The sequence below is a fragment of the Coturnix japonica genome, chromosome 3 (assembly GCF_054131305.1).
Source record: "Coturnix japonica strain WE chromosome 3, WE-NBRP24, whole genome shotgun sequence".
NCBI classification, from domain to species: domain Eukaryota; kingdom Metazoa; phylum Chordata; class Aves; order Galliformes; family Phasianidae; genus Coturnix; species Coturnix japonica.
This window is the reverse complement of record NC_140665.1, coordinates 30,168,920-30,186,054: the sequence shown is the minus strand read 5'-3', so window position 1 is coordinate 30,186,054 and position 17,135 is coordinate 30,168,920. Positions and strand designations below refer to the sequence as shown.

The following is a 17,135-nucleotide window of genomic DNA, read 5'->3' as shown; positions in this document are numbered from 1 at the left end:
CGCTCCTCCCAGCTCCCCCGGGGCCTTGCTGGAGCTGGGAGGGCAGAAAGCAAGTGCTTGTCTGCAGGCATGGTTCTGTGTTCATCCCTGGGCAGTGTGTTGGCTGCAGCCACTGCAAGCAGCAGTTTTCATCGTTCTTTTTTGTGCTGGCACATTGTGAGCTCCAGTGGGGACCCCTGGTGCTGTTGGTGCAGCCCCGGGCCTGTAGGTTTGCTTGCTGGCTGGGGTAGCCCTGGTACCTTGTGCTCTGTGATGGATGGATTCCTGATAAATACGAGTGAATAAAAATCCAGGAATTATTTTCTTATGTGTGAGTACACACAGTGCAAGAGAGAGAGGGCAAGATTCGTGTTGCTGGTGCCAGGCCTGTGAAGCAGAGGCTTGCAGTGTGAAATGGCTTTTCTGTCAGGCTGCAGGCCTGTGGTTGGCACTGCCTCCTTGCTCTGCTCTCCCGGCCTGGAGCTGGGCGTCTGCCCTCTGCTCCAGATACAGATCAGCTGCAGCAGGCAGAAGCTCCCTTACAAATGGTGAGATGTGAATGATTTCCTCTGTGCGTCTCTGCAGCGTTTGCTCCTTTTTGCTAGGCTCTCTCTAAGTGAATGCGATAGCTCAACAGTGCTGCAAATGCTTCCATTCTCCCTGCTGCTCCTGCATGTCGTAGAATCATAGAAAGGCTTGGGTTGCAAGGGACCTTGAGGATCATCAAGCTCCAACCCCCCTGCTGTAGGCAGGGTCACCAGTCTCCATATCTAATACTAGAACAGACTGCTAAGGGCCCAGTCCAACCTAGCCCTGAACACCTTCAGGGACAGGGCATCCCATGTCAGTGCTGTTTGCCTGCCCATCTCCCTGCTCTGCCTCCACAGGATACTAGTGCTCTCTCAGGGCCGGGTTTGTAGAGGCTTGGTGCTGGCAAGGTGGGGATCCTCCTGTCAGAGCTCTCAACATCTCCCAAGCTAAGGTGTCCTATCAGCACTAGGAGGCAATGGCTGCAGGCAGGGCTCATGTCTGACTATACTTGCTGTCTTCTGCAGGTGATTCCTCAGCATCTAAAACCCAGCAGCCACCAAAGAGTCCCTCTTTATCCATGCCTGGAGAAGGCACTGTGAGCTTTCACTGCCTTGTTTTTCTTGTCCTATTCTGATGTGTGCTTCTGCTCCTTCCTCTGGAGGTGCTCCTGCTAAATTCCTTGCAGACCTCAGCTCTGGGTGGCAGCCAGTGGAGTTCTAGCTTTTACTTGGTGCTTTCATAAATTAAATAGGGGCTGTTAGTAGGCTCTGTTCCTGGTCCCTTCAAAGCCAGAGAATGAGACAATCTTAGTACTGTCTGTTACTTTGTGGAAACATAGATGGCTGCAGGTCTCACCTCATGCTTGAGGTAGTCATCATCATCTGGTATCTCCTGCTTGAAGGTCAAGCAGAGCCTTGTAGTACTGCAGGGCTGTGGAGGGTATTTGCTTCTGACTTGGTAATAAATCTAGTGCCATGGGTGTAGGGAAGATCTTAAGAGATGCATCCCTCAGCTCTTTGTGAACCACTGGGCTCTGAAGGCTCTCAGGTGTTGCTGGTGAGGCTGACATCTTCTCCAGGGTGACTGTGTGTTCAGGCTGGTGATTTGGTTTGGCTGGGCTCCTCTCTATACTTGAGGCATAGACCTGCTAACAAATTACTGTGTGCCTGTTAAACTGCAGTAACTGCCCAGGGGTTCATTGTTACTCAGTGTAGAAAGGCAGTTCACTTGACGTGAGTTGCAATGTTGTGAATCTGGAGGAAGGAACTTTGTGCTGGACACAAATCAATGTGAAGACTGGCTGCAGCAGGGAGGATCAGTGCTGTTGGACAAAGAACTGGCTGAGTGGAGAAGAGCAAATGAAAGGTGACATTAAGTGGGAACTCTGTCTTCACCTGGAACAGAAGGTCAGGGGTGATAAGGGATTTAAGAGGAGTTAATTTTAAAAAGTGAATCCAAGCACAAGTGAAGTAAAAACAGGTGATGACTGTTTAAGTCAATTAGATATGATCAAGTGGATGAAGCCTTATGAAATTCACCTGGGTACTTAATGAGCTAGAGCAATTTTTGTGTGGTGAGCAGCTGTGCTAAAGAACACCTAGCAGAGGGTTTGGTACCTTAGTGTATAGAGAGAAGGAGTAGGGCTACAACCAGATAGCTATTTATCCCAGTTTATTTAGACTGAGCAGCTAGTGTCTGTTGTGCTAAGAGAATATTTAAAAAGCCACCAGTGCATTTTTGCCTGGAACATACTGCATCACATCAGTCAGTTCCCTTGCCTAGAAGGATGGCTCGCCTAGCGGCTGAGTGGGGGCGATGGATGTGATAGATCCTGGCTTGAGTCAGCCTGTGTCACTGACCCACGTGTCAGCCTCATAAGCAAATGGGGAAAGGGTGGGAGATGTGAAACATCCCTCAGCTGGATGCATGACTGGTTGAAGAGCTGCATTGAAAGTGTGGGTTGATAGGAGACCCTGCCTAGGGCAGAGGCAGGGCTGGGGGAAAACGTTGGTGTAACCAGGTTATGTGAGTTGGATGAGTTGGCTCTTTGCTGGGGAGGAGACACACACAACGCAAGCCTTGTGCCAGGCTGTGTTGGGAGTGTCACCTCTAAGGTGCAGGAAATAATTACTGCTGTCCCTGACATAAATGAGGGATTACTGGTGGAATAGGCTCAGATCCTTGGAAGGATGTGCACGAACAAGAAGAGTGTCCAGCAGTGCAACAGGAATAATTAAGGTCTTTAGAGATATGGTGTGGGAGGCAAGATGCAAAGAACTAGGACTGAGTTAGCCTGAGGAAGAAAAAATGGAAGAGGGAGCTTCCTCAATAATGTACAGCAGTGTACTGCTAGAAGACTGTAGTTGGCTGTAGTCTTTGAGGATGGGGTGGGAAGTCATTTCATCTGTAGTGGTGGAGTCACTGTCAATGGAGATGGCAAAGCAGAAGAAGCTATTTTGAAGGTCTGTGAGGTTTTTGTATCTGTCTTGGGTTTTGATTTAGTGTTTGTTTGTTTTACTTTTTTATAACAAACTGGCAAATAGGTGAATCTCACCAGTAGCTACCAGGGTGGAAGGGGCCTTCTTAGTTTACGTGAGATATTTGTTACCTGTAGAGGAAGCAATGAGTAGCCATGGGAATACGAATTCTACAGGAGGTGCTCAGGAGACTGATACTAAAATACTCTTATCTAAATCCAGGGTCTGTGCTCAGAAAAGAATGTTCAAAAATTGAAGAGAGCTACACAATAATCAGAGCTGGAGATGGTGAGAAACATAAGGAGATCAATCTGTTTATCTAATCAAGGAAGAGATTAAGGTGGGACTTGGTTATCCCACATAAGCATAACACGTCTTATGACTGTGTGTCATTAGCTTGGAAGGGTAGCGATGCCAGGCTGTAAAGGATAGCAAGGAAAATGCTGGACTGTGATCACCTTCAGGGCCACATAGCCATCACCTGTGGCTGTTCCTGTATTGAGATTCACTAAGTCAGCTTCCAGTCTGAGAGGCAATGTTTCTGCCATAGCCCAATGAACAAACCTTGAGAGGGAGATGGGATGAGATGCTGCAGCAGATGGCTTGCTAAAATCTCGCTACATCCGCGACTTCCCTTTCACCCACTAACGCTGTAATGCTGTTAAAAATAAAGATGATCCAGTTTGCTTGATGAGGATGTATCCTGTGTAAATCCCTGCTGCCTAGAGCTCACGGCATCTTGCACTCTCATGTCTTCATCTTTTATTCTCGTCTTTGATAAGGGGAACTTCAAAGCTAATGAGTAGATAACTCTTGACTGTTGCTGCAAGTCAGGGGAAATAAATGCTTTGAAGCATATTGGGGAAAATCCCCCCCTCCCCCAGCATGTCACTGCTTCATGTACTTCTTTTTTCTCAAGTGTTATTCCATTTGGATGAGAGCAGAATTTGGGTGTGCAGGAAATAACCTCAGTAGGTGTTTGTGTTTGTTCTGGGAAGCGTCTCCTATAGCCAGAGTTGCTCAAGGAGAGATAAATGGAGAAGCAGCTGTGATGGGCATAGGGTGCACCTCTGCAATGGATGAAGGCATGAAAATATTTCTGGTGGTGGTGATGTTTCATCTGGGTCGTGCCTGTGGGTGCATTAGGTGCCTCCTTCAAAACACTTACAGGCTTCTGGCTGGCTTGAGGTGTGGGACTGCCTCCTTTGGTTGCTCTACTGATACATTATTTTGGCAAAAATGCTCCAGCTTCTCAGTTTGCTTTCTTCCACCACCTCAAAACACCTAGAAGCTGTTTTGCCGGTATAACTGCACACCCATCAATAGACTTTTGCCTGTGCAGACATGTTTATCACTGGGGACTTTGCCTCTGCGTCTGAGACCATGCTGGAAGGTGCCTGGGGCAGGCTTGGTCCAAAAGCTCAGACAGGGAAGAGAACGGAACAGGCAGTTAAAGCAGTGGAAGTGTCCAGTTCTAGAGAGTTTCCACAGTGTTTGTGTGACTGATCTGTCTGGAAACACCCAGCCTAGTCACAAAAAGTTATAGAGTACTGTGAGCCTGTCTGATCCACAGCAAGTGTGCCTGCCTGCTTTCCCTCTGAGCCTGTCTTCCCCTCTCCCCCCACCCATGTTTTTGGCCTGCCCAATCACCCCTATCAATCTGTCATTGCCTCCCAGGCTTCCAGAGCATTTCTGGAGTTGTTGCTGCCTAGATGCCATCCTGCACTGCTGGTTGCACTGTCTCTTTACGGAGCTGGCTCTGGTAGCTCCAAGCAGAGTTTTGGAATAACACCAAAACAACTTCTACACCTTTTACCCCTGTGCCAATGCTGGCCTCGTTATTCCTGCTCTGTATCCCCACGTACAGGTTCATGAGTGTTCATGTCCCATTTTGCCTGTGGGAGCCTTGGGCGGGATGAATTTCAGAGCCCTTCAGGACAAGCGTATTTTGTTTCTTCTTTCTTACTCCTTGAGAGAGAGGGGAAAAAAAGTCATTTGTGGAGAAGAGATGCTTCTGGGGCTCTACCTGGTATAGAATGGCCTGAGTTGAAAAGGACCGCAATGATCATCTGGTTTCAACCCCCCTGCTATGTGCAGTGTCACCAACCACCAGACCAGGCTGCCATACCACAACCCCATCCCTTGAGAGCAGGGAATGTACCCTGTCCTGACAAGCCTGAGCATTGGTCTTGGATTGAAGACTGAACTAGCAAGGACAGAACTTGATAGTGCATGGTGCTGCTCTCCTGGATATGCAGACAGCAAGCTGCTCCAGTGAGTTAATGATTTGGCCTCCCTGGGAGGGCTTGCATGGGAATTTTCCTCTCTGTCAGGCAGAAGATGAGGTGTGGGGTGTATCAGCAGCATGCCTCTGATTTAAGGCAGCAGAGATGGCTGTGGGTGGGAGGAGATGAGCTGGATGGTGATCATGGGGGCGAATTTGTGAGTGCTTGTTGTGGGAGGAGTGGGTGGGCCAGGGCACAGGCCTGCTTGCCAACAGGTATCTAGACATGTTTTCCCTAACAAGCCCCTCTTGTGGTAGAGATCCAGCACCCAAGTGATGTGTTGGAGCACTCCTTTACATCATCCTGCATGTCAGGTACAAGCTGAAGGTTGATCAGCAATGAGAAGTGTTGTCAAAGGTATGGGATGTGAGAATGAGCAGAACTTCTAGGAACTCTTGTTCTGCAGATGATCAGCAATCCCTAGGATCTACATTTGATGATGTCTTGTGGTTCTGTCACTAATTGTATGGTCCAGCCGGGCCTCTGGCCTCCAAGCTATGATTGGATACACATTGAGCCACGTCTGAGGCTTTCTGGTGGGACCACTGGACAACCTTCCCTGTGCCTGTTAGAAGTGAAAACTCAGAAATTGATCCGAGCCTCTTAATGTAAGTGCATGTCCTCTTCAAACTGTTTGAAGCTGGTAAGTGCAATGGCATAGAAGATGGGAGCAGGAAATGTCAAAGGGGAATGGAGCCAGGAGGTCCATTACCAGTTTAGTGGTATGGAAGGTGTGCTGAGTGTCTGAAAACAGGAAAGCAATAACTTTCTCCAAGAAGGAGAGGAAAATATGAGGTTCTAAAAATGAACCTGGCACAGAGAGACAGATGGGCTCATCTAGAAGGAAGGAATGGAAAATGCGATGGTGGCTTTAGGAGGAGCCAGGAGCTGGCACTGGTTGTTCTGCCTGGATGGGCTTCAAGACTGATCTGCCACCATATGGGTGTTCAGCTCAGTAACATTGCTGCAGGGTCTGTTTCTCGCTGCCTGGCAGGGTATGCCTTGGACACCACAGGAAGCCTGCATAATTTAATATACCCTGGGAAATACTCTTCTCTTGCCTTTTGTTGTACAGGTGCCTAGTTCCAAACAGGCATCCTGTGGGCCTGGGCTCCTTAATCCTTCCTTCTTTGAGCCCAAACTGTCTTATGCTTGTCTCTCCCGACAGCTGAGAGCAGTCGAGTGTCCTTGCTTGATGCCCAGGGGCAATGAGTCGATGTGATGGGTGGCCCTGTAGGAGGCAGGTGGAGTGGCAGCTGAGGGCCATGTTCCCATGTGCTTGCCAGGCACCCACCAACTGGCAGGGCCACTATCTCCACAGGAGTTGGGCACTGCCTGAACTCCCTGTCACAGTGTTACATCAGCCACCAAGCTGCTGGAAAAACATCACGCAATCTGTCAGGAGGCTTTCAGGGGCCCTGTGTTAAATCTTTTCTTTGACACCCTGCTTCCAGGGCATAGGGTGGTGGCCTGTTCTTGTTCGGTGCATCTGATCAACAGCATTCTCTCCCTTTCTCAGGAAGATCTGCCCAGAGTTTAGGTATCTGTTATTAAAAAGTGCTGAGTGTACTCTTGAATCCGTTGTCTGTTGGTGAGGGAGCTGTGTGTGATGAGCCATCCTACAGCACCAGGCTCTAAGTCATCTTCCCATAACGGGAGGAAGGTTCAACTATCTAGAGTGCTCATACTCTCTTGACTCATCTGGTCCTCTGCCTCCACTGCTGGAGCACTCGGTGTTGGTAAACAGCGTGTTATAAATAGACATCTGATGCTATACTGGGAGGAGTTCTGCTCACTGTTGAGCACGGGCATTGTGGGACCTGGGCCTGGCTGCCATGAGCTTGGCTGGCTTTCATAGAGCCTGGGGAATCGAGTGAGCTCTGTCTTCTCTGCCCAGTCACACAGGTGTCACGTGTGTGCCATTTCAGAGCAAACGCTGAAGTATGAATTGAAGAGGTTGTGGATTTCTGATGATCCACGGAAAGTAACAGCCAACTTCAGGGTGTCTGTGCAACAAGGAACCCCACAGTGTTATCTTGGTCCCTTTGTTGCCCCCTGTCACCCTGCTGTCAATCCCTGTGCCTGGTGACCGATGTGGCCCTGACTTCCACACTCAGGATTCCTCGGAGGCTTTGATCGGGATGCCAGTCAGGTGGCATCAGAGGAGGGCAGGCTGCCAGGGGAGAAATTCCAGCCTTCCTGCTTGCTTTCAGGGCTGTGGCCAGATCATGACGACAGGCCTCCAGTGTAAATGGGCAAGCAGACAGCAGGCGGCTGTGCAGGAGGGCTGAAGGAGGTGCTGCCCTCCTGCATCCTTGTACTTTTCCACATCCAGGTGCTGGTTTCAAACAGGTAAACCCAGTGCTGGGGTATCAGGGTGGCCTCTCTCAGCTGCTGGGCTGCACTGGAAGAGCCAGGCAAAAGACACTCGCGAAGTAGACTGACTAGTGTGTGACATGAAGGCTGTGTTTGTTGCGTGCGGTAGTGTTTGCTGAGAGCCTGATAAGCCCTAACGTTGTTGATGATGCATAGAAAGTCTGGCAACCGGGTGCAATTGTGTTCTGGTATTTGAAAATGAAACAGCTAAGCAGTTTGAATGTTTGTTGATTTTAAACGGTGTAAACTGAACTTCATCATATGAGAGTTGATGCTTGTCAAACTTCTGTGTTTATTAAAAACAATAATAATAAAACTATCGTCTTCCACTCTAGACACTCTAGACACTCTACGCTGTGGGAGGCTGCTGTGCTGAGGGCGAGTGGGAAATGAGATGCTAAGCTAGGGAGACAGGATGAGTTTGTTGGTGATTGGCTCCAACGTGACCAAAGGAGAGCTCTTCTGACATCTCAGGGTACGGATGCAAAGGCAGCTTGTGACAGTTGTAGCTGCAAACTGTGCCACTGGACCTTATTTCTTGCCATCAAAGGTAAATTCTGGCTCAGCTTTTATACCCCAAGTTGCTCAACTGAGGCTGGGCTGACAACCAGTACACGTAGCCAAGGGTCAGTGAGTGGTCCTGGGAAACATCAGGTACTTGAACCAGAGCGCACAGCTTGAGTCTGTCCCTCTTTAGGCAAACACTTAAATTTACCCCATATGCTTAAGTTCCAAGTACTTCAGTGAGAGTATTTCAAGATAAGTATGTACTTGGGAGCTTTCCTGAGCAGGGGTTGTTTCTTTTGTGTGAAGATCTTTGGAGAAACATCTTAAGAGACATTGAGCCCATACAGCTGCCAAGGCTAAGATCTGTGTTGGGAGAAGCTCATCTGGGTTATTAATTAGTAATCAATCTTTGAATGCTGTAATCTGTTAATTGCTTTTATACTCCTGCCTCTGTGATATGTTTGTGAAGGCCAAACTTTGCTCCTATAAGGAAAGTTCTGGAGGAATTGTTTGCTGTTCTGTCGTGTTGCATTGGAGGCCTCAGCTGCAGCTCTAACAGGTGATTTGTCATTCTGTGTAGCACATATAGTATGTTGTCTGATCCAGAAACAAGATATGGAACAGTGTGTTCATAGTCTTCAGCACATAAATGAATAAAGAACAGTTTTGCTGACTGTGGCAGTGCCCTAGTGGTCTTCGGGGTCCACTAGCCCCTTTTGATTTGGGTGTACTGCCCCTCCTGTCTCAGGGCATAAGGGTCCCAGCCATCATTGCAGACACATTTGTTTCTAGTGCCAAGGGAAAACAGTCAGTGGAAGCACAGTGTGAGGGAGTGCTTTGGGAGGGAAAGGTGGAATCCTGTCAGAACATGCAATGGGTCGTTGTGCCCACTGACTCGTAGTGACCAAGATTTAAACTCTCAGCAGATTTTTGCTTCTGCTTGTGCTAGGAATTATTCTGTTACTGAAGTCAGGGCCATTGCTTTAGGTTATGGTGTTGCTTTCTTCAAGGCCTGGCAGATGCCCAGTGTTTGTTCTCCTGTGTGATGCTGACCCACATAGGCTGGAGTGCCCTTCCTAATATCACCTCTGGTAGCCCTCAGCGTGCAGTGTCTGATGGATGCGGTGATGCTGCAGGTGTGATGTTCAGGTCAAGTTGGGATTTCAGTGTTCTTAGCACAAGCAAGGGCTGGGGGAAGAACCCTTGTTACCAACTGCAACTCCTTGGACTTCCATAGGTTTGATACTAGCTTTTGTGGAGCTGTGCTCCATGTAAACAGTGACTCAGAGTGGCTTTGCCCAATTAAAGTTCCATTTCTTTGTTTATCCTACCATTGAGGTGGGGCTCTAGATTAAACAAGGATTGCCCTCCTTCAAGTCTTAAGTAGCCGTTTCATCTTGCCTACCTTTATTTGTGGGCCTGGGAGCCGGGCTGCTTGCCTTGAAGTACTTCTTCTGAGTTCTCTGGCTTGGCTGGCCACCCTCATCTCTGTGCCCAGTGCCCAACCAGTGCTTTGTTCCCTGTGTTCCCAAGCATGGCTCAGCTCATCTTGCCAAGACTGGAGAGTAGAGAGGGACCAGGGAAAAGAACAGCCCACTCAGCATCTCACAAAGACTGGTGGCTGGCCACAGGCCCTGCATCCCCTGCCTGGTTTGTGTGCATACTCCTGGCCGCAGACCCTTGCCCAAGAAGGTCAGACCTACCTCAAGAATTCAAAAAGAGGTGTTCTACTTTTGTTCTGCCCAGCAAGTGCGGATTATTCAGGAGCAGTTCCCTGTCTCTGGAGCAGATTTCTTTGACAGCGTCAGAACAAGCATCCTGTAGAAGAGGGACTGCAGCATCTTCCAGCTCTATAATGCACCGAGTGGGGTCCTGCGGTTTTCTATCCATAGCATTGTGCAGAATTGCTCTGAGACAGTGAGTCTCAAAGCTGTGTTTAATATCCATCTCATGCTATGACCTTCTCTATTCAACTCCCAGCAGGAGCTTGAAATTGGTCTCTCACAGGCTGGGCAACTTACTTGTCTTCACTATTGGAAGCCAATAGCTGCTAGGACTGGGTGCTTAGAGGGGGGGGTTGATGTGCTTTAAAGCCTGTGCTTTTTCAGTATCACAGTTTTCCAAGTTGCATGCTATCATGGCCAAGGTCACCGTGCTGCTTGTGGTTCTGCTGGATGCTGTGTCAGCTCTGTGTGCAGTCCTTCCTCTGTACTGCTGTTGCTGGAGCTCTAGCTCCTGTCACTCTTTCCCCAGTGGATGCAGGACGCTGGTTCCTAGATGTTCTTCCCTAGCTGTCCTGGCTTGCTGGCTGCATCCTGACCTCTTGCTGTGAGAGCCGTTTAGCCCTTTGCTGATGTTGGCTGTTGTTGAGGAATGATAGACTTCTTTCCTCCTCTGCTCTGGCTACTGAATCCCTTCTCACAGCCCGTAGCCAGGAAGAGGACTTACTCTGCTTGCCACATCGCTGTGGTTGTGTTGGCCTCTGTGGCTTCCAGGTTCTGTGGATTCTTTGTAACCAATTCTGTTACACAAGCGCTACTTTAGTAACACAGTAAGGAAGGTGAGGGAAAGGTGAGACAATTCCCAGCCAGCCAGTGTTCAGAGCAGTGGTCTCTGTAAGGACCATACAAAAGGATCAGCCTTACTAGTTGTAGGAAGGGTACAGATGACAGAGCCTGCAGCAGATGTTCCCACCAACATGGAGAACTTGTGCTTTCTGCTGCAGCTCATGTGGCATCCTGACTTCTTGCCCATACAGATGTTCGCCCTGCTGTGTTTACAAGGGAAGGGATTTCCCCATAGGCTTTTCCTGGTTTTGCTTCCCATGTGTTTCCTGCTGGCTGAGAGCTGGGCTGGTGGCCCTTTCCCATTAGTTCCAAAGAAAGAAGGGTTTGTGTTTTGTTTTTTTCCAGTGCTACCAAGTGTTTCCAGAGCTGTTGCTCTAAGCAGCCCGCATGCACCCTTCTGCAATGGTTCCTAAATTGATGCAGGGTTCTGGTTTTCTTGGGTCTCTGTGGACCAGCTGCTCAAGGCACAAGGATGGGGCTTTTCTGCAACACCATCCAAGAGAACAACCTCAGTTCTGTGCCTGTCCAGTGTCATGTTGTCAAATGCTTGCAGTGGAAGGACTGAATGGAACTTACCCCAGTAACCTCTGAGTGAGCAACTTACATGCTGTGGAGGAGGAAGCAGGGATGCTCCCAGGGCTGATGCAGCAGGATGTCCTGCCAGTCCCTGGGGGGATGCAGCTTTGACAACTGAGATGTTGCTTGCCATCTCTTGGTTGTATGCATCGCTAAGGGTTTCCTTAGTGGGAAGTGCTAATCGTGCTGTGTAGGTAAGGGCTTGTAATCATGCCCAGCTGATGAAATTCCTGTGTATTTTGAGCTCTGCTGCAAAAAAAAAGTAAAGATTCCTGTCATGCAGAAGTGAGGAGGAGGAAACAGTCAATGTGACCTTGAGAGACTAGCTCAGAAACCTGGTTCTGTGACAGAGAGATTCTGCATTCAGGAAGAAAAGATGGGTGTGGATAAGAATGCCCAGCCTGAGAAGCCTGGTGAAGGACAGATACAGGACATGAGGGAAGGCAGACGTGTTAATACTCCCCTGTGCACAAGAGGATTAACATTAGAGATAAAAAAGAAGCTCCAAGGTGAGGAGAGCTTGGTGATAGACAAAGGGGGTGAGAGCTGGAAGAGATGCAGGGCTTCTAAAAGTGTGTGCTTGTGTGAAACTGACAGGATGGCTTTTGGTCACTTAAATTGAGGGTAATGTGTTAAAATCCAAAGCATGTAAGGGACCAGGGGGGAGATTGGTCAGTGTTTGAGCCAAGCCTGATGTGATGCGCCTGAACAGTTCTGCTTAATGGTGCTCAAAGCCCAATGTGATGCTCGTGCAATGAAGGTTCTCAGTAAGTAGTCGTTCTCACCTAAAGAATGTATTTTGGCACAGCCCGCCTGGAACAGGCCATTAGAGCTTTGCAGGTAGACCTTGAGCAGCAGTGTAAGTGCTGACAAGACGTATGCAAGAGGTGACGCAGAAGACAATCCTAGTGGAACTGCCAATGTGCTGCTGAGATCCATACACCAGAAGCTGAAAACTAGTGGTATAGGGGGATGATGGAGTCTCCATCCTTGGCTTTAGTGAACATCCCCTGGGAATGGGTGGAGTTGCTGCTGTTGGGATGCTGGGTGGTAGGTGAGGAATCCACCCAAAGTGCTGTTTTCTGGGCTTCATGTGTATAACCACAGCACCAGGAGTTCCCAGCCAGGGCTTTGTTACCATGTGGCCACAGCTCCACAAAATATACAGCACGAGGCATAATACCACATCAGTCTTGCCACTAAATGTGCTGTGTTTGCTGTATCACTGTCAACATATGCTTGCAGGAAGCAAGGGAGGCCAAACAGTAAGCAGTATTTGTTTATAAAGTGTGTGCTGGCAGACAAACTTGGGTTCTTTCTGATAGATTTATAGCCTGGGAGCTTGAAGGGGAAATGACAGGTAGATATATTTGGAACTAAAGTGTTTGATTTGGTGACTCATGAAATCTAATGCACAGAATGTAATGTGAATCAGATTGGCCATGGCACTGCTGCGCAGGCTGAGAGCGATTGCTAGATTGCAGGTGGAAACGTGGCTGGTGTGGAATCTGTCCCAATGGCAGAGGGAGAGATGGGCCCTTGGCATGGACTAGTGTGAGACACATGGATGGCATCCTACAAATGGAGACTTGTAATGTGTCAGGAGGCCGAGTACAGATTGTAAAGTCATCAGGAGGCTTAATAGGATGAAGCTGGAGGCCTCTCATAAGCTTAGCAGTCCAGAAGTGCCAGGTGCCGTGTCTGCACTGATTGGTTCCTTGTTGAAAACTCAGACTGGGAGGGTGGCAATATGTGGTGTGGGAGAAAAAACACAGAGACTAAGAGAACATCTTGAAAGGGCCGGAGTTGTGAGATGGATTGGTTCCCTGAACTTTATGGATTTGTTCCCTGAACTTCATGGAAGTTGTACTCAGAGTCATGAGTGAGAAAACAGCCTGCAGGAAAGAAGAGGGGTTATTCAACCTAGGCAAGAGAGGACTGTCCAGGTGAAGCTGTGGAAAGAGAATGGTTTGAAGATTTCCCTGATGCTGATGGCCCAGCCTACAGGATGGTTATTCCTACACAGGAGCTGTGCAGTACTGAGCCCCAGGAAAGAAGTGGGAACCTCTAAGACACCTGTGTCCCTTCAGGATCACCCTCCAGCAGGATTAGGAAGCTGGAGGGTCTCAGTTGCCTCTAGGAGAACGTTGGGCTTTTGTTTCTCATGGATACGAAGCTTCTTTGACGTCACAATCCCTGTCCATCCCTGCCAGACACCCTCTCACAGCATGGTGTGCTGCTGGTGTGACCAGCAATGGTTACAGTTGTGCTGGCTGCAGGACCAGGGCTTGCTGAGCAGCAGGACATGCACCATTGATGATATGCAGGCAGCCGCAGAACAGCATGGAGCCAGGAGTTGGTCATGACCGTGACCTGCTAGTGTTGGTGGCTGGTGCTGATACACAGAAGAAAGATATGATGCCTTTTGCTAGCAGATATTTGAGGCCTGATGCAGAGCCAGCTGGAAGAACTTTGTACCCAGGGCTTTTGCTTTGACCTGGATTTTCCTTTGAAGAATCAGAGCCTGCCAGATGAAAGCTTTGGATGCCCAGCAGCTGCTGGGAGGCTGCTTGGCCAGCTTACAGAGAAGGTGAAGTGTATGGGGAGCTGTGTGTTGACTGAGGAGGCAGAGCACCCCCCTGCAGTCGGAAAGCTATCTGCCCCTTGTTTCTGCTGCGAGGCCACTTATCCTGTCCACTGGAAGCTGGAGAGAAGGATCTCTCACCTTTGTATATCTGAATCTGCAGTGCCCTGCCCCTGGGGCTGCAGGTACCTAGCTGCTTGTCGCTTGTCTCTGTGCTCCCAGCCCGTTAGGAGGCTGTCTTGTTGCCATAAACAGGTACAGTTCTGCCAGTCTCTCTCCTCTAATTACCAACAGGGTTATTAAAATTTACCGGTGAAGGAACAAACAGATGTCACCGGCGCGCTTACGTCTTTCTGGCTGCATGTACAGGCATACTGTGTATTGATTTATATTTCCTTGCAGACGTTTCTCAGGCCACCTCCTTGCGTCTGGCTGACATCAGTGGCGCGGCTGGTAGAGCTCGCCCACATCCGTGCCTCTGCCCTGCAGCTCTGCTCTTTGCTGTGGGGCAGCAGGTCCCCAGTGAGTGTCCTGCTGGCTGCAGAGGCTGCCCAGAGTACTGACAAGCAAGTGCTCTCCTGCAGCTCTGCATGCAGCAGGGGATGAGGGAGGCAGGGGGACCTCTGTTCCTCCTCCTCTTTTCTGCTGCATGGAGGGAAGAGAGTGGATGTGCATATTGCTGAATAAGAGGCAAAAATACCTTTGGCAAGGCTCTCTGTGCTGGCCTTGCAGTTCTGGGGAAGTCAGCATTAAACGTTTCAGGCAGAAGGGGAAGACTGTGGGGTTGAATGGGGCCTCATCTGATGTCCTGCTGACTGCTCAGAAAGGGTCAGGCTCTGCTGCTGGCCTTCAGCACCCCAGCCCTCACAGTAATCCCCTGCCTGAAGGTTGTGATAGAGCATTAAGAATGGGCACAAAGGGATGACGCTAATGCCCTCAAAGAGGTCATTGTCCCAGGACCATGCCAAGGTTGGCTTCAAACTGTCCTTTGCCTCTTTCAAGATTCAGCCAACTCATTTATTTAACCTTAGATCCTCTGCATCTGAGGGCAGCATCCTCTGAAGAAGGGGAGACCAAGAAGCATTTATGGTGGAGTGTTGTAATGTCACCCCAAAATGACAGTAAGAAAGGTGCCAGTGGAAAGAGAGATTCTAGGCATCCCTTTAAGCTTAAAAGCAGTTTAAGTTTTGGGTGTTTGCCTCAGCTTTTCCACTATGGGATATTCTGACTGGGGTACTGGACAGATTAGGAAGGTTCATTTCTGGTCTCTTCCAGTCCATCGTCTAGGACTTAGGGGGTGGAAAAAAAAGTATATATTTGCTACCTATTTCTCTGAAATGTGGCTTATGTTACCCACAGGATTGCTAAGTTTGTCTTGAATGTGTAATGGCTTGTATAAATAATGGAGTCACGGACAGTGTGAGCATATGAGCCTCATTTCTTTCAGAAGGGAGGAAATGGAGCTATAAAATATTCAGGAATTAAGTGAATGGTTTGGTCTCTGCAGAAGATCATACTTTTCTCATCTGCTGCAAGTCCTTCAGTACTTCTCTGCAATAATAGCTGATAGGTTGATAGATACTCAGCCAGCTTCTGTCATTTGCTTGGATGCTTAAAAAACCTCTGAAATCACCCATAAAAGGCAGCAAACAGAGCCCTCCATTGGACAAGGTATAACAGACTGGCCAAGGGTCCAGAAACCAGAGTTGGATGAGCAATTTGCAGTGTGACAAAGTAGGAGGATGGGGTTGGACTCGATGGTCTCTGGAGGTCCCTTCCAACCCCTACGAATCTGTGATTCTGTGATGGGAAGCAGGAGGGGGGAGCTTTGTTATGGGTATCATAGGCCTACAGACAGCAATGGCTTTTGTTCAGTGCCTTTGCAGTAACACGAGGAATGGAGTTGCAGTGGGATAGTGCAGTCTTTCACTCAATGCTGCTAGTATCTGGAACTTGTTGCTGCACCCCTTAAGACCTAGAAGTTTTCAAGATTCTCCAAAAGGGGAATTAGGAGCATTTCTTTTTGCAGTGAACCCTCTAGACTGGCACTTCAGAGGGGCACAGCCCTTCCTGCTCCCAAGCCTGTGGCTTCCCTGTAACAAGTCCTGGCCTGGTGATGATGCTGTTGGGAAGGCAGCTTGATGGTGTTGTTGATGGTGGGCCCCTGTGTCTCTTGCTGTCCCTTCTCTTCCTGCCAGCTGCTGTCACGCGTTCCCTGCTCCTGAGTCCCTCTCAGGTTCAGCTGGGGTGAATCCTGCTGGCCAGTCCCCAGCTAGTTGCCAGCTGCGACCTCATGGCTTGGCTTCCTGCTGTTTTTCCGTTCCCTTTTGCAGCTCCTGGCAGCCTCACTCCAGCTCTGTGCCTGTGAATCTCTTAAAGAACTGCTCAGTGGCTTTTCCTGTGGGGTCAATGTCCCCCAGGGCCTGTATGCAGGATGGGATTTGCTTGTTGTGATATGTCTGCCCAGCTGAGCTGATTAGGGCTCTCTGGGCACTGCAGTGAGCTGCGTGGTGGTCATTAACCAGCCAGCACTGTGTTATGACACTGATAAATCACTGCAGCGAGGCAGGAGATTGCCAGGATGCACTTGTGGCCTCTCTGTTAATGTCACCATCTCCTGTGGCATTAGGAAGGCAGGGCTGCTGGTGGTGGCCTCGCTGCAACAGCAGGCCAGCACAAGGCAGCAGGGTGGCTTGTTGATGCTTGGGGCAAATAACCCACTGGGGTAGCTACAGTCCTTCCGCAGTTGATAGGGTTTCCTCTCTGCTGATCCACAGAGCGATCATGTTTCTGTTGATCCCTTCCTTCCAGGGCATCCCAGTTGTGCTCAATTCACTCTTGACCGTGCTGATATGATCCTCTCTGTGGTGCTCGTTGAGCTGCTCTGTGCAGGAGGAGCAGCTCCCCGGGGGGAGGGGGGAAGACATTTGGCCAGCTAAAAAGTGGATCCTCAGTTTCCTCTCTGCCCTCTGCATAATACTTCCAAGTCAGAGGAGAGAAAGCAGGCAGGGGTGGGAGCATTCTCTGGTGGGGCCCTGGGAGCTGAGGCACACAGTGAGCTGCGAGCGGTGATTCAGCCTAATAAAGCTACTGGCATGCAGCCAGACAGAGGAAATTGTGGGATCGTGATGCAGCAACTGTCCCGTAGCAGTTTGTTTTCATCATCCAGACGTGACTTAATGTCACCTCATGCATTCACTCTTTCCTGAGATGCTGCACCTTTGGGAAAAGAAGGTAGTCTGTGAGTCCTAAA

At 49.3% G+C, this 17,135-nt stretch overlaps 1 protein-coding gene across 3 annotated transcripts in view; it reads left to right on the top strand.

Annotated features, from left to right (window-relative positions):
• The window catches only part of TMEM63B (transmembrane protein 63B), a 35,076-nt gene that overhangs the window by 1,793 nt on the left and 16,148 nt on the right, over nucleotides 1–17,135 (top strand). The window lies entirely within an intron of this gene.